The sequence below is a fragment of the Orcinus orca genome, chromosome 2 (genome assembly GCF_937001465.1).
Source record: "Orcinus orca chromosome 2, mOrcOrc1.1, whole genome shotgun sequence".
Lineage (NCBI taxonomy): Eukaryota > Metazoa > Chordata > Mammalia > Artiodactyla > Delphinidae > Orcinus > Orcinus orca.
Genome location: NC_064560.1, coordinates 144,704,415 through 144,731,997, shown reverse-complemented (window position 1 = coordinate 144,731,997; position 27,583 = coordinate 144,704,415). Strand labels below are relative to the sequence as shown.

Genomic DNA, 27,583 nt, shown 5'->3' with positions numbered 1-27,583 from the left:
TTGTACTTAATCTCTAACATTATCTGTTGTCTTAAAATTCTATTGTGCTATGAGTTATATAAATGTTGGCTTATTATCAGTGAGACAGTGAGAGATAAGTCTCTGGGTCTTTTTCTTTTTTTTAATAAATGCATCTTTTTTTTAATATATGGGTTTTTTAAAATAAATTTATTTTTGGCTGCGTTGGGTCTTCGTTGCTGTGTGCAGGCTTTCTCTAGTTGCGGCAAGCTGGGGCTACTCTTTGTTGCGGTGCGTGGGCTTCTCATTGTGGTGGCTCCTCTTGTTGTGAAGCACAGGCTCTAGGCGTGCGGGCTTCAGTAGTTGTGGCACATTGGCTCAGTAGCTGTGGCTTGCGGGCTCTACAGTGCAGGCTCAGTAGTTGTGGCACACAGGCTTAGTTGCTCCGTGGCATGTGGGATCTTCCCGGACCAGGGCTCGAACCTGTGTCCCCTGCATTGGCAGGTGGATTCTTAACCACTGAACCACCAGGGAAGTCCTCTGGGTCTTTTTCTGACTAGAAGCAGAAGTCACTTTTCCTTACTGCTAAATATTCTCATGCATAGCAAGGAAAACGTAAGCTATAGTTTTACAAATATCTTACCAGAATAAAATTTAAATTTATGAAATCCCACTGATTAACATTTGATCAGGAAATAACATTTAGTTTAGATGAATGTTTTACTTTGCTGTTCTATAAAACTTTATTACAATTTAAATGTCTGTTCTCATTTGCTTAATATGAAATTGATAATAAATGTGTGGGAGAGTTGAGACTGCTACTTGCTTCACTTCCACCTATTAAGATTAAAAACAAACAAACAAAAAAACAAACAAACCCTCTGAAACATGTATTTATTCACTGGCTACTCTAAGAGTCACTATACCCCAAATGCTGTGAGTGATGTTTGGCAAGACAAATGAAAGAATATTGTAATAGACCTAAAGAAAAGTGATAGGGGTTAGACATGTAATTATAGAGGTTTTCCAACCTAGATGAGAAATGCTTTTCTCTCTAATATGGGAAAATTGACAAAGAAAAAAGGAAATAGATAAAGCAACCTAAGAAAGTTGACACAAATGTGATACCACATCACATAGAAATATTAATAAGGATTCATTAATATAAAACTATAGGCAGTGATGTACTTACTCTATACACTCTTGAAAGATGTCAAGTATAGCAAATCTCCATAAGCATTAACGCAGGAAACTGGCAGTAGAGCAGAAGCAACTATGCTGGGATGGATTCTAGGGTGTTTTCAGTGCATCTGTTTTCCATATGAGAGGAAAAGGATTAAAGTTTCCTTATTCTCCATATGAGAGGAAAGGGATTAAAGAATATGCCAAATGCGGATATATCCAGTTGAGGTCTAGGAGAGGATTAAATAAACAAATTTAGTTCATAGAATCATATAATTTAAGAAGGGACAGTAAAAATCAAATTAGACTTTTCCTTATAAGCTACAGATCAGATGTTATGACTTTTATGAGAAAACAATTATTTAATGACATAAGTACTATAGTAGAAAGTCTGAGAGTCAAGGCTCTAGGGCAAGTAACTTATCCTCTGTGATCCTTATTATAAAATGTACAAAATTGGATGAGAAGTCTTAAAATGTGCCACCCCCCCCCCCAAAATATTGACACTTTGGAGACAGAGATCAACTTGAAATAACATCTCCTGAATCCTCTTCAATATGCTTCATTAATCACCTGTAAAATGAGAATATAATCGAGTTACATTATCTGTTAAATACCTCTAAATAATGTACTTCTGATCTCTTTGATCTATGGGCAAAGGTAACGATTTTTTATTTTCATACATTAATTAGTGGATGTTTATTTTTAGTGGTTGAAGTATATTTAGGACATAAACTACAAACAAACTAAAAGATAAAGGAAAAGTTTAAACTCATACATTCAGGAGAGATGTAACCATATTATTGTTAAAAACCAACAACAACAATGAAATGTTTATGTGGTGAGTCATGGGAGGAACAGCAGAAGGAGGGGATAGTTCAGAATTGTAGAATGTGCAAATGGAGAGTCTGTTTGCTGATGTTCTGAAGTGGAAATGTACCAGGCAAGTACCCTCCTTATTTAGAAGCCTCAGACTGCCTGGCATGGATGTAACTCTCTCATGAGGGATTCCTTATGAATGAATAATGCAATTTGTACCAAATTATCTTACCACAGTATAATGATTAGACTAGGAAATGTGGTTGGATCTCAAAACAGCCACATCTACTCTGACCAACAGCCTGCACAGTGGTCCTGCAATTGAGTTGCCTTGTAGGATAGTTACTAGCTAAGTTAAGGACATGTTTTGGTTACAGAATTTAAATGTGAGTAGAGAAGAAAGGGTTAGTTAATCCATCATGGAGTTAGAATAAGTAGCAGATGGAGAAGGGACCTAATAATGGAGGATTTATTCATTCTTCCTTAAAACCTGTGATGTCTTACAATATAGTCTCACATTATAAGTTTCTCACATCATGAGGTTGGCTATTTATAATCAGAGCACTGAGAATGGAAAAAATGACATCTCTGTGAATATTCAGATGTCAAGGGAAGCCCTGGTTCACCTAGGCTCTCATATAGACTAGCTAAACACAACAAAAAGAGTAAAACTTCTTGTATTCCAAAGGAGGTTAAAGGAAAACTATGAATCGGAAAATGTATGAAATAAAAAGTACAACAGATAGAATTCATCAGGAAATATATTGAAGTGAGTCAAATAATAGGGACAAGAAGGAAGAGGCAGTAAGGAAACTAAAATTAGGAACCCAGGATGGAATATGGAATATTCACGAAAGTAATCTTTTTTTTTTTAACATCTTTATTGTAGTATAATTGCTTTACAATGTTGTGTTAATTTCTGCTGTATAACAAAGTAAATCAGCTATATGTATACATATATCCCCATATCCCCTCCCTGTTGCATCTCCCTCCCACCCTCCCTATCCCACCCCTCTAGGTGGTCACAAAGCACAGAGCTGATCTCCCTGGACTATGCAGCTGTTTCCCAGTAGCTAGCTATTTTACACCACAAAAGTAATCTTAACATATGGTCTTTCTTCTCCCCCTACTGGGGCTTCTGCAAGGCCTGGGCCACCCAGTCTCACTTAATGGTTTTGGACTGAATTGTTTGGGAAGTGAGAGTAAAGGAGAACTTAGACACTACTTGAAAACTTTGTTTTTTCCTTCCTCTGAACTTTTGCTTAACTAGCTTTCTTGCTGAAGACTTTCCTCTGTCTTCTCTTTCACTTATCTGAATCACACACATCCTTTGACACTAAGTGCCAAAGCCAACATCAAAGTGGAGTCTAATTTTCCACTTGAAAATCCTTATATTTGTCTAATTTAATTGAATACAATTTGATGTATATATTAGAAGTTAGAATACTTCTGTAATTGTCCAATCTAAATCTTTTCACCTGTTACAGCTGGTTAAATTCTATTTCCACATATATGATACATTCAATAGTTAACAAAAAATTTCATACTCTTCTATCTCCATGGGCAGACTGTATACACATCCATTCTTGACTTTGGACTTAACCACATGAGTTATTTTAGGCAATGCAATGTTAGTAGGCAAAATGAAAATAGATGCTCAAAATGTGTGTGTGCAGTCAGTATGCCCCCTTTGGTCACTGCCATTACAGAGAAGAGTTTCCTCCAGGTAGCTGTTGCCTGTCCAACATGGGCCTCAGAATTAAAAATCAGAGTAGACTAGACTACAAGCTGCAACCAAAAGTAGGCCAGAGCTAACTTGAAGCTGACCCATAGATACATGAAAAAGAAAATCTAATTGTTAGATGCCACTGAGATTTGATGATTGTTTATTAAGCAATCATTAATAGATAATATTCCTTTTGCTAAGTAGAGAGCCTTGAGATAATCAATTCTATAGAGAAAAATAAGTTAGTGATAAGGCATAGAAATGAAGATGATAAGGTAGAATTAAATGTTTAAATAAGGAAGTCAGAAATGGTTTCATAATAATGATGATATTGCAAGTTGTTGAGGAAATGAGCCATGTACATATCTGTGGGGACAGAATTTCAAGCCAGCAGACTGGTAAGAGCAAAAATCCTGAAACCAGAATGTGCCAACCTTTTTTAAAGAATAGCGCAGAGGTAAGTAGGGCAGGGAGACAGATCTAAAGGCCTTAGAGTCACTGTAAATTACATGGGAAATCACTGGAGGATTTTTTAAAGTATTTGTGGAATGAAATACGAGATTTATCTTTTAAAATAATTACTCTGTCTGCTTTGTTGAGAATTGGCGTGAAGGATGGAAGGCTAAAGCATCAGCACCCTGGCTGGTTAGGAAGCTATTGAAATAATTCAGAAGACAGTTAAAGATAGTTTAAACCAGTATAGCAGTGGTGTTCCAGGTCAGAAATATTCAATTTCTGGACATTTTTGAAGGTACAGCTGAGAATATTTGCTCATTAATTTTGATGTGAACTATAAAAAAATGGGAGGATCAATAATAATTCTAAGCTGGCTGGAAAAACTGTAAAGTGAAGTTGCTATTCACCAAGATAGGGAAGGCAATGTAGGGAGCAGTGACAGAAGACACCTGAAAGCATGGAATGTAGCATGAGTTGAAGTGATATGTTTTTGACTGGATATTGACTGAAGAATTTTACTGATGACCCTGCAAAACAGTGCTAGGATCCACAGTAATAAACAATGGATACTAGATGCTCCATATTTTTAAAACGTTAATTCATAAATAGGGTCAGACACTATCTTCCAGGGCTTACAAAACCAGACCAAACCCTCTCTTCCTCAGTGAACTCCCTTTCTCCTACTCCCTTGCTCCTACTTCATTGCACTCCCCACTAGGGTATATAATGAAAAAAACTAAAGCGAAGGAGAAAAGAAGAAAAATCTGGGTTACCACTGATGAGGAAATTGATGTTAGAAATAAAATGATTTTACTCCCCTGCCTATTTGGGAAAAAAGTAGGATTCTTTCCTCCCCAAGCAGAGTGAGAATTTACAGGTAGAGCTTTACTCTTAGAGACATAGACACTGGAGCTTCCTGCAGGGTAGGAGACTGGTATCTCATTTTCCTACTAGAAGTTTACTGGGCCATTGAATTTCAGAATCTCCCTTATGTTATTATAATAACATAATGAGCTCTTTGCACAACTTGATACATGTTCCTGTATTTGGTGTTCAGTGCTTTTTTTGAGGTGGTGTAACTTGACAGAAGCTTAAGCAGAGGAACAACAAGAATCTATGGCATCTATGCCTGGGAAGAAGACAGTGAGGGGCACTCAGTGGTTCCTTTGGCTCCATATTTGGACATGGAAGTTAGAGATGGACATGGGACTGCCCAAGGGTCTGCTGCACCTGTAAAAGTGTCGTACTACTCAAAGATAGTTTATAATGGACCATTGCTGGAGCCATGTTGAGACAAAGCTTCTCCTTTGCAGAGAGCTAATCACAGAAAGCAGGAAATAGGGTAAAGCTCAACATGGCTCCCAGAAATTTATGAACATTGTCGTCTGAAGCCACTAGGAGGAGACATAAACAAAGCAAGCCAAAATGAAAATGTAGATTCTTTCTTATCAAAGATGAACAGATTATAAATGAAGTTACCTGCCTATTTCATTGTTCTTCTTAGCCTCAATCTCTCAGTCTCAGAATAAGAATCTTCAAAACAGAGAGGAAGACTATCTAAGAATCAGACCATAATAACCTTCTTCTTCCTGTGCAAGGTGCTGGGGTAGGGGAAGAAATGAGTGGCAAATGCCACTCCAACTACTATAAGAAGTTCCACTCCGACTACTGTAAGAAACAACCCTGGGTGTGTCTGAAGGATTACATAGGATTTAATTAGCAATAAGACTGGCTTTTTAAATAACTGTTTTTAACATTTAATATGAGGGAGTGATCAATAACCTATGGGATCTTCCTGAAATATTCTTGTTGATCAGGAAATAGAAACCTAATGATCATAGTTGAAAGTAATGATTAGAGAAAAAGATAATAGCTTTTAACAGGCTCCTTATGTCATACCTCTGTAAACCACATATATAGGTATAAATATAATAGATATAGATATAAATTTCTGCCATCTTGAGTAATAACACTTTTTCCTAATAATTCCTTCTTGTTTTCTTCCTTTTTATAATGTAGATATAAGAATAAACATCAACATTATGTCCCTTAGGCCTTCAAAGGATATGTGTTGATAGCAACTTGAGTGTTCTCCTGAAATATTAATATAAAATGTACATTTAATGATAAATGCCCCCCCCTCTGAATGTATACAAATTCTGGTTGACCCCAGGAAAAAAGTTTTTCCTAGTTAAGAGAAAATATTTATTTCAGATAATCTACCTTAATGGGAAGAAGGAATCAGTGAATCAATACATAACAACGAAGCGTTTACTACAGAGTCTTTAAGAGTATATCAGGTGATTCTCTATGTGTCTAAGATATGTAACTTAAAAAAAAGAAAAGCATGCATAGATTTTAGATAATTTTTAACCGTCAACGCATACCCCATGTGTCAGCTTGATGTCAGCTCTCAATTAGAAACACATAGTCATTTGGTTTCTTTCTTTTAATTTGAAGTATAGTTGATTTACAATGTTGTGTTAGTTTCTGGTGTACAGCAAAATGATTCAGTTATATATATACATATATAATATATATACACATACATAATATATAATATGACATATTAATTTTTAATATGTTGAAGAGACTTCATTTACTTTTTAAAAAAGTACACAGCACATCAGTCTATCTTTTTCTCTTGTTTTTTGTTGCTTGACTTTGAGATATTTTACCCCTAAGTATTGAGAAACAAACTGGGGGTTGTCTTTTTGTTTATGGTTTCCTTTGCTGTGCAAGACAACTCTCAGAATGGGATAAAATATTTGCAAACAAAGCAACGGACAAAGGATTAATCTCCAAAATATACAAACAACTCATGCAGCTCAATAGCAAAAAAACAAACAACCCAATCGAAAAATGGGTGGAAGACCTAAACAGACATTTCACTAAAGAAGACATACAGATGGCTAAGAGACACATGAAGAGATGCTCAACATCACTAATTATTAGAGAAATGCAAATCAAAACTACAATGAGGTATCACCTCACACTGGTCAGAATAGCCGTCATCAAAAAATCTACAAACAATACATGCTGAAGAGGGTGCAGAGAAAAGGGAACCCTCTTGCACTGTTGGTGGGAATGTAAATTGATACAGCCACTGTGGAGAACAGTATGGAGTTTCCTTAAAAAACTAAAAATAGAACTACCATATGACCCAGCAATCCCACTACTGGGCATATACCCTGAGAAAACTATAATTCAAAAAGTCATATTCACCCCATTGTTCGTTGTAGCACTATTTACAATAGCCAGGACATGGAAACAATGTAAATGTCCATCAACAGATGAATGGATAAAGAAGATGTGGTACATATATATAATGGAATATTACTCAGTCATAAAACGAAATGAAATTGGGTCATTTGTAGAGATTTGGATGGACCCTAGAGTCTGTCATAAAGAGTGAAGTAAGTCAGAAAGAGAAAAACAAATATCGTATATTAACCCATGTATGTGGAATCTAGAAAAATGGTACAGAAGAACCTATTTGCAGGACAGGAATAGAAATGCAGACGTAGAGAATGGACATGTGGACAAGGGGGGGAAGAGGAGGGTGGGATGAGTTGGGAGATTAGGTTTGACATAAATTTACTACCATGTGTAAAATAGATAGCTAGTGGGAACCTGCTATATAGCACGGTGTGCTCTGTGATGACCTAGAAGTGTGGGATGGGTGGGGGGAAGGAAGTACAAAAGGGAGGGGATATATGTATTCACATAGCTGATTCATTTCACTGTACAGCAGAAACTAACACAACATTGTAAAGCAATTATACTCCAATAAAAAAATAAAATACAAAAAAAAAATAACTAACTGGGGGGATGTACCTTGATCAACCAGTGTTCAATACAGCTACAGGCAGAGCTTTCAAATTACACTATGCTGCAAAATGACACCGAAGAGCAAAGCATTGGCACTGCAAGAGGTTAGGGAGATCTCCCTCTTGGTAAGCCTGAGACCAACGAGTATGCAACATGCTTAATACCTCTGGAAATATCAGGGGGCCTCTAGATGCCCAGATAACTCTTTTGTGGTTAAAGCCAACTAACTGGATGTTTCAAAATTATGAACAGCAGTTGAGATCGCACTTCAAATAGCACAGAATTGGAAAAGTAACTAAATCATTAACAACTTATTCAAACATAGTTTGTTGGGTGTAGTCAAGTAAGCATTTTTTCCCCCCCAGATCAGTTTCAGTGATTGCATTGTAATAATGGTTTTATTCAAGAACTACAGATGACCCTTCCTAAGGTATAAATTTTCATGCCAGGTTTTCAACTGGTAGCAGTTCTGCTCACAAATTGACTGAGATTATTGCCAAGTCTGGCTAAAAAGAAGCATTATGTAGCAATGATGTTATCAGTTTCTGCTTTCCCTGATTCTGTTCAGAAATAGCTACTTAAACTTGTGCAATATGCCACACTGGCCAAACTGTTCATGAGCCATTTCTAATTATGCTCAAGAGATTTTTGTTGTTTTCCCCTATCCCCTCCACTGGTGGTTTTGAAAATTAGTGAACATTCCTCATTCATCCATTTGCTTGTTCAACTAATGTCAGTTGAGCTTCTATGGGATTAAAAGCACTCAAGCAGTTTATTAGTTATGGTCCAGTTGAAACAAACTACACAGTGATTTGAACAGAGAAAGTTTAATTTAAAGAACTGTTAACGTTAATACGGGATTGGAGTAATAATTAATTGACTAGTAAGAAGTAAAGAGAGATCTAGAGAACGTGGGAACAGCAGATATAAAGAGCATCCGCTACACCAGGGTTTAGAGGATGCCTGAGGAAGAGCTCTCTACCCCAGGCTGAGATCTAGACAGTGATGGTGAAGGCATAACCATGACTCACTGAAAGGCAGAGACGTCACCGTGGTGCCACACCAGTGGAAACTGATGCAAAGTCACACTCTATATTGCTACAGAAACAGCTAAAATGGATATATTTTACCAGAGGTACCGAGAGAGTTGCTGGTGAAAGATGATAGTAGATGCTGCTGGATGCCTTGTGTCAAAGGAGCCAGCAAGCCACTGTCCAAATTGCAGGAGGCTGGCAATGGAAAATCTCCCACACAGTAGGAGTCTTGTACTGGTTTTTCAGTCTATCTCATTCTTGTAAACTTCCTCATATTTTTCTAAAGCATCTTATGCCACACATTATTTTGCAGCATTCCTGTGTTTTGGTATGAGCCCATGAAAGAGATTGTCATGCAAGACACTGGGCAATTATAAATCTTCAAGACAAATTCCTTTTTTCTTCACCAGCTGCAATGCCCAGTAGTGATTAAACAAAGATATGAGTGAAGTTCTTGGGTAGGAACCTTAAGTATGGGATATACAACCGTCTATTTTTATACGGAATGGCTTCAAAGGCTACTTCTGAGGTTCTCAGTATATCATATAGGTACAATATGTGTAAGAATATGCAAAATAGCCACCTGCCTAATTTGTTAATTAATACGATGGCCCAAAGTACTTTGGCTAGAACACTTGCCAAAATAGAATTATGTTCTGTACTCTCTGGTACATTGCATTTGGAATAATGAATCTTACTGTTATTTTTATTTCCTAATACATTGGAGATTTGTGAAATTAAAGCTCTTTATTTTCATATTTTCTTTTATCAAACTATTTTTAAAATTTATTTATTTATTTATTTTTGGCTGCGTTGGGTCTTCATTGCTGTGTGTGGGCTTTCTCTAGTTGCGGCGAGTGGGGGCTACTCTTCGTTGCAGTGTGTGGGCTTCTCATTGCGGTGGCTTCTCTTGTTGCAGAGCATGAGCTCTAGGCATGCGGGCTTCAGTAGTTGTGGCTCGCGGGCTCTAGAGCACAGGCTCAGTAGTTGTGGCTCACAGGTTTAGTTGCTCCGTGGCATGTGGGGTCTTCCCAGACCACTGCTCGAACCCGTGTCCCTTCCAAGAGCAGGCAGATTCTTAACCACTGAGCCACTGGGGAAGCCCCTTAAAGCTCTTTAAAAAACATAACAATTTTCCAATAAAACTTTTAAATAGAATATCCCATCCTTCCATGATGGGAGCTAATACATCATGGGAGCTTTCTTAGTTTTTATATGGTAGAGACTTCTGATTGCAGTGTGATAGTATTCCAGGTTCACTAGAGAAAATTTCCATAACACAGGAACATGACAATAAATGGTTAGTAACTCTATATTAGTTTCCTATTAGTGCTGTAACAAATTGCCACAGATTTGGTGGCTTAAAAAATGTATTATCTTACAGTTCTAGAAGTCAAAAAACTGGTATGGTTTTATGGGACTAAAATCAAGATGTTGGCATAGCTACACTGATGCAACTGTTGTTGAAAAGTGTGTTGTTTAATTTTCACATATTTGTGAATTTTCCAATTTTTCTTTTTTTTCTTTTTTTAACTGATGTCTAGTTTAATTCCATTATGGTCAAAAAAGATACTTGGTATTATTTCAAATTTGCTAAGACTTGTTTTTTAACCTGACATATGATCTATCAGAGAATGTTCCATGTGTACTTGAAGAAGAATGTATTCTGCTGCTGTTGGGTAGAATGTACTGTGTATGTCTGTTAGGTCTATTTGGACTATAGTGTCATTTAAGTCCTCTGTTTCCTTATTGATTTTCTATCTGGACGTGCTGTCCTTGTTGGAAGTAGGGCAATAGTCTCCTACTGTACTATTACTGCTGTGTATTCCTCCCTTCAGAGCTGTGAATATTTGTTTTATATATTTAGATACTCGGATGTGGGTGATGTATATATTTATGCAATGAATTGGCCCTTTTATCATTATATAATGACCTTCTTTGTCTTTTGTGACAATTTTTGACTTAAAGTCTATTTTGTCTCAGTATAGTCACTCTTGCCCACTATCAGATCTATATTTGCAAATATTTTCTCTCTTTCTGTGGGTTTTCTTCTTACTTTCTTTCAGCACTTCTTTTTTTCATGTAGTACAGTTTACCTATTTTGGCTTTTGTTACTTATACCTTTACTTTCATATCTAAAAAATAACTTCCTAACCCAAGATTACATAGATTTACTCAAACATTCTCTTCTAAGAGTTTAATAGTTTTAGCTCATATATTTAGATCTATGGATTCATTTTGAGGTTTTTTAAAAATATGGTGTGAGGTAGGGGTGCAAATTCATCCATTTGAATGTGGATATCTAGCAGTTCAAATAGACGATGCTTCCCCCAACTAAATTGTCTTGACAGCTTTGCTGAGAATCAATTGATCATAAATATTATCCTATTCCATTTATCTTTATATCTATTTTCATGCAAGTGCTATATGGTTTTGATTACCATAGTGTCATAGTAAGTTTTGAAATTCACAGGTGTGAGTCTTCCAACTTTGTTCTTTTTCATGATTGTTTTGGTCATTAGGTTTTTCATGTCCATATAAATTTTAGAATCAGTTCTTAAATTTCTACAAAAAAGTCAGATGAGAGTTTTAATTGAGAGTGTATTGAATCATGTAACCAATTTGGGGAATATTGCCATCTCAATAATGTTAAATTTTCTAATCTATGAACTTGAAATGCCTTCTGTTTATTTATATCTTTATTTTCAACAAATTCTTATAGTTTTAAGTATAAATATTATACTTTTATTAATCACATCCCTACATATGTTTGATATTTATATGAATGGGATTGTTTTTTTAAATGTTTTTATTGTTCACTGCTAGTGTAGCAAATGATTTTTGTATATTGCTCTTAGATCCTTTATCCTTGCTTAATTTATTTGTTAGTTGTAGTAGATTTTCAGTGGATATCCTGGGATATTCTATGTACAAGATCATGTCATCTGTGAATAAGCATAGTTTTACTTCTTTCTTCCCAACCTGAATTTTAAAAATTTTTTCTTGCATAATTTTCCTTGCTAAAAGCTCTGGTACAGCCTTGAATAAAAGTAGTCAGAGTAGATATCCTTGTCTTGCTTTCAGTCTTGGCTGGGAGGAAACAGTCGGTTTTTCACCATTAAATATGATGTTATTTGTAGGATAATTTTTGTTGGTGGTGATGCTCTTTATCAGTTGAGGAAATTCTCTTCTAGTCCTAGTGTATTAAGTGTTTTTATCATGAATTGGTGGTGTAATTTGTATGATGCTCTTTCTGTGAGTAGCAGGTGTTTTCCCCCCTTTATTCTATTGATACGATGAATTACATTAACTGATTTTAGAATGTTAAAAAAATCTTGCCATCTTGAGATAATACCTAATTAGTCCTAATGTATAATCCTTTTTAACATTGCTGGTTTGGGGTTGCTAGTATTTTGTTGAGAAATTTTATGTCTATATTCATAGCAGTTGTTACTATATAGTTTACTTTTCCTGTGATATCTTTGTCTGGGTTTAGTATAAGGGTAATACTGACTTTATAGAATGAGTCTGGAAGTGTTCTTGCCTCCCATATTTTCTGGAAGAGTTAGTGAAAAGTTAGTATTAATTCTTCTTTTAGTGCTTTGTGAAATTCACCAGAGATGTCCTCATATTTCACCAATATGTATGACACTATTTAATTTTTAAGAAACTTATTATCAGTTTATGAGTGGATGTTAAATTTTATTAAATTCTTATTCTACATCTTGATATAATCACTTATTTTTCCTTCTTTATTCTGTAATGTGTATTATTTAACTGAAGAAATTTTTTGAATCTTAATACTATAATCATGGCAAAACTATTCTTTTACACAATATATTATTATTTTATACATGAGTGGACTCAACTTGCTAATATTATATTAAGGACGTTTGTATCTACAGTTATGAGGAAATTGATTTGTATTTTTCTTATTTGTCAGGTTTGGGAGTCAGGGTTATGCTGCTATCATACAACAAACTGTACGCTCCTCATTTTTAGAAAGGTTTTTGTGTGGGATCTGTATAGTTTCTTCCTTAAATGTTTTACAAAACATTCTAGGAAGGAATTTTTATTATGAAAAGGTTTTGATTATGATTTCAGTTTCTTTCATGGATAAGGCACTATTTGAATTTTTAATTTCTTCTTTCTTTTTTTGTCTTTCAAAAATTGTCCATTTCATTTAACAAATTTATTGGTATATATTACACTTCCCTTTTGATTTTTAACTCTTTGTAAGGTAATATCTTTAAGCATCTTTTAAAACAGAAAAATCTAATTACAAATGCTGTAAAGCTGACCTTTAGTCACAATGAGTGAATGCTATTATGAATGAAAGTAACTTTCTACTTGCTCAGGTCAAAGCCCTTTTATTGTTCTTTGTGATGAACATTGCAAGTAGGCATGAAGGTGACCACTAAAAGGATTGAAATTTATCTGTAGATTAATAAATTTTAGCCATTTTTCCCCCCAAAATAAAGAGGCTTTTGGGAGAGGGAACCATATATGCATGTAGATAAAAGAGAATGGAATGTTGCTTTAGACTCAAAAATTAAAATATTTATCACCAGGTGATTTTTCCTTTAGGATATTTCAGGTAGGGGATAATCGTTTTTGTAGCATCCTTTAACAGCAGCAGAAGTAAACAACTTTGCACAATCTGTTTGGGTCCCTAGGAGAGTTGTTGTGTTATTATTAGCACTACCAAGGGAAACAAATTTTATGCTGGTGCATAAGTTGGCAACCTGAATCATCAGCTCCATTTTACAAAGTTACATTACAAGGGACAAGTTATATAATAAAACACTGAGCATGTCTCTGTGAATAATTGGCTTCTTTTACAAAGTTCCAAATGATAAATAAATACATTTAAGCACCATCAGCAATAAATTATGTTTACAAAATTAAACTCTAATAGACATAATAAATTACATGGTTTCCAAAACACTCAATTTTTGTCCTGTCTTATCACCTCATATAAACAGGTTTGACACTTTAGTCAAATGTCTTATTCAGGCTTTTTTCCTCTTTCTTCTTCCTCCTCTTCTTTTTCTTTCTCTCTCTCTTTTTTTTTTTTTTTTTTCTCTTTTTTTCCAGATAGGCCAAATTGACTGACATAGAGTGGGGACTAGTTTACTTAGTTTCCTAATCTCTCCTTACTATCCATTTTCTGAAATGACTAACAACTTCTTTTCTCTTCAAACATCCAATACACTGCCTTCTCCTAGAGTTTCTTTTATATGACCCTCTGTTCTTCCTCAGCCTCCTTTCCTAACTCCTTACCCTACAGAAACTCTCTCTGTATGGTTTAGTGCACAAGAGGTCTGGCTACAGACATTTTCCACTCTAATTATTCTTATTCCTTAGATGATCTAAGTGTATAGATTTAAATCTCATATATGCACAGATATGTCCAAATTAATGTTTTACCCTGAACTCTCTCATGAAATACCTATTATAGCTCTACTTCGAAGTCTCATGGGCATCTCAAACTCACAATGTCAAACTTAAGTATTTATTAATTCCCTTTTCAAATTTGCTCATGGCTCAGTTTTTTCACATCTTTGCCAGAGCACAAACATTAACCCAGTTTATTGGGGGTAGAAGACTTGCAGTTATCCTTCTCTAAATTCTTTCTCCACATCCTAGGACTAACCCATTAGCCAATCCTGAAACTCTGCTTTCAAAGTAGGCAGTGAAACTAATGACCATGTACCACCTCCACCTTCTTTAGGCTGTCCAAATTAATATTGTAGTAATCATTTAACTTGTTATCCTGTTTCTGTTCTTTCAGTTTTTTGAATATTTGATAAAAGATAGTGTTGTGTGTTTATGTGTATGACATAGGAGTTTTGAAAATAAAACTACATTAATAAACCCATCATCAAATTACTATTATATCTATTGTGTAAAACTCACCTTACTTTTCCTTCAGAGGTGATCATTATTGTAGAAACTTTGTTCACTCTCCCACCAAAAAACAATTAGAAAGCTGATGAAATATATGGAACAATGGTTTTTGAACACTGGATAGCAGTCCGTGCAGAACTGTGAACTCTGAGAGAAAGATGACAATTGAGATGAGCTTAGTGACTGCCCTGCTTTTTTTCTCTTATGAACACATTCTGGACTACAATGCAAGGATGAGAATTCCAATATGGTGGTGCTGTTGAGATGAGGAAACAGATCAGAGCTGAAGTTGGCTGAGGGGGCTGGATGTTGTCAAACAATGTTTCCCCAAACAGGAAGCTATACAGGAAAGAGCACCAGAAATCTGCATAGCAATTCCTTTTAGTATTTACAGAATAATAAACAATGGATGCATAGCTCCATGATACATGGCAAAAAATTAACCCTTTAATAAAGCTACTTGAGGGCTTCCCTGGTGGCGCAGCGGTTGAGAGTCCGCCTGCCGATTCAGGGGACACGGGTTCGTGACCCGGTCCAGGAAGATCCCACATGCCGCGGAGCGGCTGGGCCTGTGAGCCATGGCCGCTGAGCCTCCGCGTCCGGAGCCTGTGCTCCGCAACGGGAAAGGGCACAACAGCGAGAGGCCCACGTACCGCAAAAAAAAATAAATAAAAAACAAAAAAAATTAAAGCTACTTGAGTTCTATGCCTGCCCTAGCTTTAATCTAGGGATAGTTTAGCTCTGCTACTAAGGTGTGATCTGTGTGTGTGCTCTCCCTATTGAATGCCTCAGGAGATCAGTAAGAATTTCCACTCCTAACTAACTTTGGCTGTCTAGAGCTTATAATATCTCCATGCCCTGTTTGAGCTCTAGAAATTTTTTACTTTACATCTCCCACATTGATATTTTTGGTTAATGATTTTGTGTCATTATTATATTTTCTTCTAAATATTAAAAAATTATGCCTTCCATATTCACTTCTTATACCCATCTTAAGCTGTATGATAAAATATATAGAGATTAAAATTCATTTTATTTCTTTATGGATAACCAATTTACCCTGCAAATTTATTGAATAGTCCATCCCTTCCTCCCAATCTACAATGGATTCTCTGTCACATCAAATTTACATATATGAAAAGGTCTGGTTTAGACTGCTTAATGTTTAATGCTCTGTGCCAATACCACCTTTCCTTAGTTACCAGAACTTTATAATATCATTATATCCTATAAAGAGTTCCTCTACCAGAAACTTGCTCATTTTGAATGATTATATAATTCTGTTTTGTTTTCTTCCTACTCTTGATCCTTATATACATATGAGTCAACTTGTTAGCTCCATGAAATATCACAATGTGATTTTGATTCATATTATATTGTGTCTATGGATCAGTTTGGGGAGACTGCATATATTTATAATAAATAGGGAATATCACTCAATGCATTTAATTCTTTTTAATGTATTTAGAATTTTAATTTTTCTTTCCTAAACATCTTTCTCACCTATTGTTTGATAACAAAATATGCTTTCTGCTCCTTTTTACCAAAACTGTTTTATAAAATGTATTTCTTATTTCATTGTGTCAGCTTACATTTATCTTTTTCCTTTCTTCTTTCAGTGTGTTCTCTATATGTAGATACATTTGAGATCCAGATAAGCAGCTCTCCCATTTTAGTTAACTAAGAATATTTTTATTTTACTCTCATTTGTAATATTTATTTTATTTTCTGAGTTCAGCATTCTAGGTTGACAGCTAGATATTATTTCACTTCATTTAAATTATATTTTTGTTGTTGAAAATTCTGTTATTTCTATTTGTCCAGTGTTATTAGGTAACCTGCTTTTGTTATTGTTCTTCTGCCTGTTTTTAAGACCTTTTTCTTTCTTCAACATTTGATAATATGCATATGAATTTATATTCATTTATCCTGCTAGAAATTTTTACAAATAATTTATTTGGATTTATATCTTTCATAAGTTCTAATCATTATTTCTTTATTATGTTTTCTTCATTTTTGGTCTTCTCTACATCTAAACTTTAATCGATAGTTGTTATAACATTTAATTAATCCTCCATCTCAATCACTATTACATGTTTTCTATCTGTGTTTCACATATATTTTCCAGGTCACTAATTTTTCATCAGCTGTATAGTCTTTGCCAGGTTTTGCTTTGTTATAGTACTTATTATCTATTTTAATAGTGTACATCAATGTGTTTGTATATATATGTATACATGAACATAGATGCATACTTATACGTGTATATGTATTATATGCTTATATGCATATATGTATGTGTATATATGTATATAAAACATATATAACATGCTCTGACTATATCATTTGGATCAAAGTTACATGAAGATATTATTTGCTGTAAGTTCTGCAGCACATATCACCACTCGATAAGTACTTCTTGATGACTTAATATATATGCACTTCTCTTTTCATATTTTGTTTTAATTAAACAATATATGTATACTCAACTAAATATAGTTTTATATAACCCCAAAATTATAACCCCAAAATTATAACCCCATAGGCTACTGGGTTTTTCTAAATAAAATTATATATAAAATTTACAAATATCATATATCCTGATAGTGCTTAACTATAGAGGTTCTATCCCTAGATCATACAAATGCTCCATTTTGTAGTCAAATGGGTAAATGAATGAATACATGAATGGAACCAGCCATTTGAATTCTATGATGAGGGAGGGGCAATTACCAGAGACTAGGCCATGTTGATTGGAAAAATATCCAAATACAAATGTTTTGGGGAATAAAAACTAAAATAGTATTGTGATTGGATTATAATGTTGGCAGTTATATCAATTAATAAAACTGCATAATTCAGTGTTTTTATTTAATTAAAAATTATAAAACATGATGAAAATATACTGATCTCATGTTGGTTGCAGAGTTATATAGAGGAGTTCTAATATAATGCCTACTCAGGAAAAAGAAATAGGAGAAAGGAAAAAAGGAAAATAGCCATTTTATTAGGGAGGCAGTCCTATTAAATGAATACATGCCCAGGAGTGTTCATGTGAGAGAAGTCAAGTTATTCCTCAATGGTTATTATTTTAAGCTTCTTCCATAGGTTGAACATCTTTAATATTTAAAATGTAGTACTATAAAATTGTTTACATATATATTTTATATATTTGGAATATACATTTATTTGGACATATCACAGAGACGTTTACACAAAAGTAACTACAGTGTGTTTTATTAGTGACCAAAGAATTTTCAAGAGTGATTTTGACTATCCCTTATTAACCAACCTGGAATGTTAACCATTTGTATATCTTATCTTTTTGCTGTAGCAATGTTTCATAGCAAACAGCATGGGAAATAAGTGGCTTAAAGGCAAAACCACTTATTTTATGTCCATGGGTATATGAATCAGCTGCATCTCTGCTTGACTCTGCTAGGCTGTACCGGGTTCAGTAAGATTCACCTCCAAGATGCAGGCTGGCTCTAAATGTGTGTTTAGATCCAAGCTGAAAGGGCATACCCTATCTGGGATATGAAATTCTCACACCTGTGGACAGGGGCACAAGAGAGAACTAACCAATCCATGCAAGCACAGATAAAGCCTCTCTTTGGATATGCTCATGTGTCATACCCTCTAACATTGTTTTGACCAGAGGGAATCACATAGTCAAATGCAACACTCACAGGGTGGGAAAATAAAATACTCCCCTAGAAGTGGGTAAGAAAGATTAATATTTTCTGAATAACAAAATATACCATATTATGTAAGTACAACTCCAGAGTTGGCTAAATTTTCCTTATGAAAAAATACCTACAATGTTCAGTTTGTGTTATACATAAAAAAGAATTAGGAAATATTATATTTCAGAAACATTTGTTTCTGTTTTCCCCAAACTTAGGCTCTTTTGATTTCAGTATTTTTAATAAGATTTTGAACAGCTTTTTATAATTTCTTTGCATTGCTTTAGTTTGTGGCAAAGAATATTAAACAAGTTTGTTAGAGATTTCAACATATACCATGATTTGGTCTACTAATTAGCTTTATAGAAACAGAAGTGATGAAGTCCCATAGAAGTGTTATTTATGGAGACTCTAAATTTCTTCCAAGTGAACTTGTTTACTATTAACTGTCCTTTGCAAAAAAAAAAAAAAAAAAAATTGCTATAGCTATATTTAATGAGAAGCATAAATCACACCTAATGGACCATGATTCAGATTACCACCAATTTATGATGCTAAAATATGGACATAGGAATCTATCTTTCTATGACTAGTTCAATTTGTGTTGAAATATTTATGGATGGGGAGAATAGCTTTAATTTTTTTAAAAAACTGCATCAATGGAACATTGCATGTCTTTGTTTTATTTGGTTTATAAATATTGAAGTCATAAATATTGTTGATTAAAACTAGGAAATGAAACTATAAAGGCAGGCAAGCATGTCAACCTAGAAAACCTGTCTAAACAACAGCAACAACAAAAAAAAACAATTTTGGGGACAAGGAAGACGAGGAGAGAAAAAGAAGTATGTGAATTAATGTTTTATTAATGGTATCAGTCCCCTATTTGCAGAAGCTTGTGACACTGGGTCATTGGGTCGTATACTGAAGGCTAGACCAAGTGGTTCCCAGATTGTTAGATCATTTTGATGCTTGCAGTCTTGAGATCTAAAATGTGAATGTCTTCAGTTTAGCAGAAGAGTACATTTTAAAATTTAAGATGAGAACATAGTTTATGCATTTCAATGTTCTCCTAAATTTAGACTTTTCCTAACACCATAACAATTAGAGGAATGACTAGCTTTTTCAATACTTCACCCAAAGCTAAGGTGTATGATGAGGGGCATTTCCTACTTCATTCTCCTCCTTTATTCCTTACATGGCTGTGATAATTAATCTCCTACTGATAGTTACTTAGTGTTTTTCTAGCCTTTTTTTTCTTATCATATAGGTTGTACATGCCTACCTATTTTACGTATGTATTTCAGCAATGATTGTGAAAGTGTCAATTGAGTACTGAAAGCCAGATTCTTTCCTCTAGTCACTTATATTTAGAGTAACTCGTTTGTAAATAAATAGGCAATATAAAATCTGTGGGGGGCTTCTCAAGGATACCTTATTTTCTGATAAGTGACAGGTGTGAAGAGAGTGTGCATTGCTTCTGTCCCTTTCTCCTTCTTTCTTCCTGGAATAGACTTGGTTTCTGATGAGTCTGACATATTGAAACCATGATGAAACAAGTACAGGGAGAAAAACACAAGATGCTTTAAGGATGTCAGGGAAGAATAAGAGAGTCCCCAAACGGGTTAGATTGTTGAACTTCTTTGCCAACATCAAACACTGTCTATGTCCAATTATATGTGGAAAACAAAAGACTATTTTTAAAGGCATGATTTACCAAGTCTTTTTAAAGGCATGATTTATCAAGTTTTCAGTTCTTTGTGTCAGAAGCACCTGTACACAGTATAGAATATTTATGTAGAATAAATGTTATATAGAATTTCAATTATAAACAATATCAAATTTTCCTTTAAAAATTATTCAAATTTACACTCTACAAACAGCAAATAAGAATGCATGTTATCCTACATCTCTACGATATTGTTACTAGTTTATGTATTCCCTAACATTTATTAAGTGCTTAATAAATGTGCCCAGCATTTGTAAGAACAGGAAAATAATAAGGCTTCTGCCTTCCATGTTTCCAGTTATGTTTTTAGGTCAATTTTATTTGTTTCCTTCATTAATCCTGCAAAGTTCTTTATATTTTGTGTTTGTTCTAAGAAGTTTAGAGAATAGATTCTAGAATCAGTATGCTTGGGACAGGAATCTTGTCACTTCTATAGCTATGTGATGATGGCCCATTTAACTTCCCTGAGACTGTTTCACCTGTAACTTGAGGATAATAACAATACCTATTGTAAGACTTACGAGTTATACTCAGCACCTAGAACAGATACTGTCTAACATCACCAAATATTATAAGATTTCAATTTATTTTATAATTAGTTTATATGTATAAATGTTACAAATTTTGGCATATTAATTTGCATATCATTGTCTTTTAAAATTTTGTAGTGCTTACAATAGCTTAACTGTAATGTTTGTAGATATTTAATCATATTATCTGAAAATGATGTTTTATATTTCTTTCTGATATTTATACTATTATCTTTGTTATCTAATGGAGTTAATTAGAATTTCCAGAACAATATTTATTATAATTATTATGTTAGAAGGCTTTCTATTTGAAATATAAAATTGCTGTTTCCTATATTTTTATCCACCTTGGCATCTATATCTATTTTCTATCTCTCTCATGATTTTGCAGTAATGTTTTTGCATAGTTTTCATACCTTTAACAATTTTTCATTATATCAAATTAATTCCTTATTTAATTTGTAATTAAATTTATTCTTTGAATTATTGATTCAAATCAAATTATTTATTGTATTGAAGAAGTCTTTGAAAAAAGGTGTACCTAGTCCTTCTAAATGCATAGTAATAGTGTGTGGGCCATATTCTTCCCTCTGACCTCTGTTTAATAAGGCCTATGTATTGGTACCAGGTGAGTAGAACAATTCCCTCTATATCATCTATTGCCATTAATAGTACTGCATAACCAAGACTTTTCTCTTGATCCAGTAAGCTAGGCTGAACTTATTCAGATGGTAGTCACAGTGTTCTAAGAAGGCTGAAGCTCTGTTTCAAGGGGCTGGGAAATAGACACCTTTTCATGGGAGGAACTACACATGAAGGTACATGGATACAAAGATTATTTTCTACAAATTATCTATTACACTCTCTCTCACTCCTGAGGAGTCATAGTAAATCTCATTTTGCAATGAGGTTTTTTGTTTTGTTTTTCTTATTTCCTCATATATAACCTAAAGTATTTGAATCACATAATTACCAAATAATTAGATGAAATTGATAATAATTTGGCAGGTTTTCATTTAAACACTACTACTTGTTTGATATGTAAATGTTGGTGTGTGTTTTGCCATGTTTGAAACTCATTACTACATTACTAGTTCTTGGGCAGTTCAACACCTGAATGCCTATGTCACTTTACTTGGATTAATTGTGTAGCAGCTAAATAACTTGCCTCCCTCCTGGTATATGTAAGACTGTAAAGACTGTACCCAGCTGGGTCCCAAAAGGAGGCCAATAAAATTCACATTTAGTTGTTCCATATAATGTAGGAACACTCTTTCTTTTCTAAGCAACTGGATAGTAACCATATATTAGAATTTTTAAGAGAAACAGAACATATATATACATAAAACATACCTTTTTTCTATTGTAAGGAATTATCTCAAGTGGTTATGGAGGCTGAAAAGCTGAGATGTCCCAAGATATGCAGTTGGCAAGGTGAAGACCCAGAAGAACTGATGGTGTAAGTAAGTTCCAGTCTAAGTCCAAAGTACGTGTCAACAGCGGAAGTTCCAATATGAGTCTGAGTCAAAAGGCAGGAGAAGACCAATGTCCCACCTCAAAGACAATTAGGAAGAGAAAGTAAACTCTCCCTTACTCAGCTTTTTATTCTACTCAGGTCTCCAATGATTAGATGAGGCCTGTCCACGTTGGGGAGGGCAATCTGTTGTGCTCTGTCTACTGACTCCAATGTTAATTTATCCAGAAATACCTTCACAGATACATCCAGAATAATTTTTAACCAAATATCTGGATACCCTGTGGCACAGTCAAGTTGACACATAAAATTAACTATCACAAACCATTATTTTTTGATTACACATAGATAGTAGAAATAACTGTTCCTATCTCTGCATTATTAAATCCTTCCTGGGATATCAAGAAACCATATTTTCCAACAATTACTTTTGACTACCCTTGTTCCCTCACCTCTCTCCACTACACTGGGCTGCACTCTCCCTTCCTCTCTACTAGGTGTTTGGAAGATGATTAGCAGCAGTAAAATTGGTTTAGATTTTATTCATATTCCAAGAAATTGAATTTGTGTCTCTTTAAGGCATATGCATTTAAAGAAAAAATAACCTATTTTATCTGCACCTTTGATACTAAAAATAAATATAATCAATCATTCTTAATCACAAAAATACTTTTATCTTTAGTGTACCCACTTACTTAGGAATTTGAACTGAAAAATTTCCTAAAGATTTTCAAGAATTAAGAGTAGATATGAAGAGTAATACCTAGGAACAAACTATAAGTGACTACCCACAAACAGAAATGGCTGATTATAAAAAATCACAGAACAAAAAGTGTTATGAATTATATAGTCCTGAACTAGGTGTGTATGTGTAAGCACATGCAGGAAGGGGAGTTCATACACCAAAACTCCAAAACAAAATTAGAAACATGGAAGAAAAATATATATTTATTAGAAAACAAACAAAAGCCTTTCTTGGTAGTAAGAGGAATCACTTAATTAGAGTCATTAAAAGAAGGAATTCCCTTAATACAGAATTCAAGATCTCTTTTATCATTTTTCTCTCACTTTAAATACCATTGGGATGAAAAAGGAAAAAAAAGCAAATAAAAATATTGGTGTCTAATTTTACTTGAAAACTTGTGTACAGGTCAGGTAGTACCAGTGCATTGTTTTCAATAAAATTGAAGATGACTTAATCTAGTTATCCATGGAGATATTGTTACAACAAATTCTGATGATAAATTACCTTGTGAGTTGTTTTGTTTGTTTTTTGGCATGCAAATCAGAAGAAGATTAAAGTATTCAGTGACTTTGCTATAGAAAAATTATTTCCATGTAATTTTTTTTTTTTTTTTTTTTGGCTGCACAGCTTGTGAGATCTTAGTTCCCTGACCAGGGATTGAACCCGTGCCCCTGCAGTGAATGCACAGAGTCTTAACCACTGGACCACCAGGGAAGTCCCTCCATGTAATTATTTTTATGAAAATGTTTTTCAGTGATTACTCATTGTAGCATTCAGAAATTATCATCCAAATACATAAACTGATGAAAATAATACAAAACATCCATTTCATTAAGTTGGGCATTCCAATAAACATAAACTTTATATATTTGCAAATTATCTAAATGTGTTCTATTTATAATGTGTTGATCAATTGCTTGCTATTTATAAAGATTACTAAAGTATTAGACTTAAGAGCACAATATAAGTACAGAAGATGTTAATGCATATGCATGTTTTTGTTGTAGAGAAATAAGAGGACATAGTCAGACTTTAAGAAATATACATCACACTAAAACAAAACTTGCATTGTAAAAGTAGAAATATCAATCCAAAGAGGAAAGGAAGGTAGTCTTACATTGGTCTAAGTAAATGATTTGCAAACTCCAGTTTAGCCATAATCTTGCTCTTCAAGTAGTATATAATAGAAGACTTGGGGTGGGGGGGGGAAGATTAAGTGTGGCTGTGCTAATTGAAAGGGAATGGGACAAATATCTAATATCCAGGAGAATTCCTGAGACTGTAAATCACGTATTATATTTGATGATATCTATATACCTTTCCAAGTATGACTATTTTATGAAACGTAATTAAAATACTGTCTTTAAATGGTGACATTCACACATTTTGTCTTCAAAGTATTTATAATTCAGTTTTATAAAGTTGTATTTCTGTACTGATTATAATTTCTGTACTGATTAAATTCTATTAAAATTTTATAAGTATTTTCATCTATAAACAGTTTAAATAATGTAGAAGTGTAACATATGAAATAGAGTCACCATCCCATGCTGATCTTCATATTTATTTTCTCCTCAGGAATTCATACTGTTACAGTTTTGCATATATCTTTCTCTATTTTAATATTATAAATGTATAATGTGTATAAATATTTTTAAAGTTTTAAATGTATACTTAACATAAAGGTAAAACAAAACGCCTCTCTTTCAAAATATAGGGTAATGTGAAACAATGTTCTGGGGGGACAAGATGGTGGAGCAGAAGGACCTCGAACTCACCTCCTCCCACGAGAACACCAAAATCACAACTAACTAACTAACTGCTGAACAACCATTGGTTAAAAGACTGAAATCTACCAAAAAAGATATTCTACATCCAAAGACAAAGAAGAAACCACAATGAGACAGTAGGATGGGTGCGCTTGTGAAATTATCAGACTCCATACCCCTGGGTGACCAACCCACAAACAGGAGAATAATTATATCACAGAAGTTCTCCATTGGGAGTGAGAGCTCTGAGCCCTATATCAGGCTCCCTAGCCTGGGGGTCTGGCATCAAGAGGAGGAGCCCCCAGAGCATTTGGCTTTGAAGGCCAGCAGGACTTGATCACAGGAGCTCCACAGGACTGGGGGAAACAGAGACTCCACTCTTGGAGAGTACACACAAGGTCTCCTATGTACCAGGACTCAGGACAAAAGTAGTCACAACAAAGGATGATAGGCCAGACCTACCTGCTTGTCTTGGAGGGTCTCCAGGGCAGGCAGGGCATTGTGTAGCTGTCTGGGGACATAAAAGCTGGTGGTGAACATATACAGGAGTATTCATCTGAAGGCTGACATCTTGCTTGGGTCATTATCACCAAGACCTGGCCCCACCCAATAGCCTGTAGGCTCCAGTGCTAGGATACCTCAGGCCAAACAACAAATGGGCTGAAGACAGCCCCACCCATCATCAGACACGCTACCTAAAAACTTCCTGAACCCACAGTCACCTCTAGACATGCCCCTAGACATGGCCCTGGCTCACCAGAGGGGCCAGGACCCAGCTCTACTCACCAGTGGACAGGCAATGGCCCCTCCCACTAGGAAGCCTGCACAAGATTCTAGAACAGCCTCATCCACCAGGGGGCAGACACCAGAAGCAAAGAAAGCTAAAATCCCACAGCCTGTGGAACTGAGTCAGAACCTACCCTAGGGCCAGCTGGTCCCTGGCCCTTAGGTGATGAGAGGAGAGTATAGTGCTGGAACACATAGGATATCCCTACAGAGGGCCACTTCTCCAAGGTCGAGAAGTATAACTAACCTTTCATGTACATAAAAATACAAATAGAAATTTAGACAAAATGAAACAGCAGAGGAATATGTTCCAGATGAAGGAATAAGATAAAACACCAGAAGAACTAAGTGACGTGGAGATAGGCAGTCTACCCAAGAGTTTAGAGTAATGATTGAAAGATGATCCAAGAACTTGGGAAAATAATGGATGAAAAGAACAAAAAGTTAAAAGAAGTTTTAAATAAAGTGTTAGGAAATATAAAGAACAACAAGAATTGAAAAATTCACTAACTGAAATGAAATTAAGGGGCTTTTGGGACAATGTCAAACACACCAACATTCACATTATAGGGGTCCCAGAAGGAGAAGAGAGAGAGAGAAAGGGTCTGAGAAAATGTTTGAAGAGATAACAGCTGAAAACTTCCCTTAACATGGGAAAGGAAACAGCCACATCCAGGAAGAGCAGAAAATCCCATACAGGATTAACCCAAGGAGAAACATGCCAAGACACATAGTAATCAAATTGAAAAAAAATAAAGATAAAAAGAAAATATTAAAAAACAATGAAGGAAAAGCAACAAATAACAAACATACAAGGCAACCCCCGTAAAGTTATCAGCTGATTTTTTAGCAGAAACTCTACAGGCCAGAGGGAGTGGCATGATATATTTAAAGTGATGAAAAGAAAAAACCTACAGACAAGAATACTCTAACCAGCAAGGTTCTTGTTCAGATTTGAAGGAAAAATCAAAAGCTTTACAGACAAGCAAAAGCTAAAAGAATTTAGCACCACTAAACCAGCTTTACAACAAATGCTAAAGGGACTTCTCTGGGTGGAAAATAAAAAGCTACAAATGAAACAAGAAAATTATGAAATGGGAAAGCTCACTGTTAAAGGTAAACATATAGTAAAGGAAGGGAGGCAGCCACACACAAATGTATCTAAAGCAGTAATCATGAGAGGAGGAGGGTACAAACACAGGATAACTGGAATGCATTTGAAATTAAGAGATCAGCAACTCAAAATAACCATGTATATATATAGACTGCTATATCAAAACATCATGGTAACTGCAAACCAAAAATCTGTAAGAGACATACACACAAAAAAGTAATAGGGATCCAAACACAACAGTAATAAAAGTCAAAAAATCACACAAAAAAAAGAACAAACAATGAAAGGAAGAAAAAAGACCTAAAAAAAACAAATCCAAAACAATTGACAAAGTTGCAGTAAAAAATTACATATCTATAATTACCTTATGTGTAAACAGATTAAATGCTCCAACCAAAAGACCTAGACTGGCTGAATGGATACAGAAACAAGACCTGTATATATGCTGTCTACAAGAGATCCACAACAGGTCTAGAGACACATACAAACTGAACTGAGGGGATGGATAAAAGTTATTCCACGCAAATGAACATCAAAAGAAAGCTTGAGTAGCAATACTTATATCAGACAAAATAGACTATAAATAATGTTAAGAGAGAGAAAGAAGGACATTGCATAATGATCAATGGATCAATCCAAGAAGAATATATAAAAGTTGTAATATATATGTACCCAATATAGGAGCACCTCAATATATAAGGCAAATACTAACAGCCATAAAGGGAGAAATTGACAGTAACACAATAATAGTGGGGGACTTTAGCACCCTACTTACATCAATGGACAGATTATTCAGACAGAAAATCAATAAGTAAACACAGGCCTTAAATGACA

General features: G+C 34.7%; 1 long non-coding RNA gene across 2 annotated transcripts in view; it reads right to left on the bottom strand.

Annotated features, from left to right (window-relative positions):
• Positions 1 to 851: 851 nt before the first annotated feature.
• LOC117201395 (uncharacterized) overlaps positions 852 to 27,583 on the bottom strand; it is a 72,092-nt gene continuing 45,360 nt past the window's right edge. For both annotated transcript variants that reach the window (XR_007475453.1, XR_004483412.2), the window contains exons 2-4: positions 22,215 to 22,415; positions 14,926 to 15,063; positions 852 to 1,713 (exon numbers count right to left, since the gene is read on the bottom strand). This is a non-coding gene — a long non-coding RNA (uncharacterized LOC117201395). The remainder of the gene's footprint in view (positions 1,714 to 14,925; positions 15,064 to 22,214; positions 22,416 to 27,583) is intronic.